Source organism: Echinops telfairi, unplaced genomic scaffold (assembly GCF_000313985.2).
Source record: "Echinops telfairi isolate 266 unplaced genomic scaffold, ASM31398v2 ScPeMD7_7424;HRSCAF=8462, whole genome shotgun sequence".
In the NCBI taxonomy this organism is placed as follows: domain Eukaryota; kingdom Metazoa; phylum Chordata; class Mammalia; order Afrosoricida; family Tenrecidae; genus Echinops; species Echinops telfairi.
Window position 1 is genome coordinate 14,284,172 of NW_022111324.1, and position 1,295 is coordinate 14,285,466.

General features: G+C 38.2%; 1 protein-coding gene across 1 annotated transcript in view; it reads left to right on the forward strand.

Moving 5' to 3' along the window:
* The window catches only part of DARS2 (aspartyl-tRNA synthetase 2, mitochondrial), a 45,903-nt gene that overhangs the window by 14,435 nt on the left and 30,173 nt on the right, over nucleotides 1–1,295 (forward strand). The window lies entirely within an intron of this gene.

A 1,295-nucleotide genomic window follows, 5' to 3' on the forward strand; every position in this document is an offset into this window, starting at 1 on the left:
CAATGAATGTACAAATGCGCTTTACACAATTGATGTGTGTATGGATTGTGATAAGAGTTGTATGAGCCCCTAATAAAATGATTTTTTTTTAAATCATATAATATCATGATAGGTGCCATCCAGTCAGTTCCGATTCATAGTATGATAAAGTCCTTAAATCACATAAATTAAAACTGCTAATTCCATATGTAATTTTGTATTTTATCAGCTGCTATCTAATTTATGGATGTATTAATAAAGACTACTATGTTTTAGTTTCTGTATGAAAGAATATTAATCAATGTGGAGAAGTATAAAAGTTGTGCTTTGGAATGGATAGATGTGAGATCAGATCTAGCTTCACTTCCCAACTGTAATATTCAGGCAGGTGATCTAGCCTCTCTGAGTATTGAGCCACAAATAGTTTTGGAACCTAAACAAGGTGACAGATGAAAAGCATTAGCATAAAAATATGAATATATTATTTTTAATTTTAAACCTTTTTTTAGATATATATGTTGTATTCAGTCAAAGAAATGACTTGATTTATTTTTAAATAAGCATGTCATTTATTATTAAATAAATTTATTCAAAAATAAACCTGTCTTTAGCATTTGTTAAAATTATTAGCTACTACAACTTAACTTACAATTTACAAAGTGATTTTATTTACTTTAGAACATGTACAGATCGACTCACTGTCTCACTCACTCACTGTCTCACTCACTCACTGACTCACTCTCACTCTCTCACTGTCTCACTCACTCACTCACTGACTCACTCTCACTCACTCACTGTCTCACTCACTCACTGACTCACTCTCACTGTCTCTCTCACTCACTGAGTCACTCTCACTCACTCACTCTCTCACTGTGTCACTCACTCACTGACTTACTCTCACTCACTCACTGACTTACTCTCACTCACTCACTGACTCACTCTCACTCTCTCACTGTCTCACTCTGTGACTGCCTCACCCTCACTCACTCACTGTCTCGCTCACTCACTCACTCTCTCTCACTGTCTCACTCACTCACTCACTCTCTCTCACTGTCTCACTCACTCACTGACTCACTCTCACTCTCTCACTCACTCACTGTCTCTCTCACTCACTGACTCACTCTCACTCACTCACTGTCTCACTCACTCTCTCACTGTCTCTCTCATTCACTGACTCACTCTCACTCACTCACTGTCTCATTCACTCTCTCACTGTCTCATTCACTCTCTCACTGTCTCTCTCACTCACTGTCTCACTCACTCTCTCACTGTCTCTCTCACTCACTGTCTCACTCACTCTCTCACTGTCTCTCTCA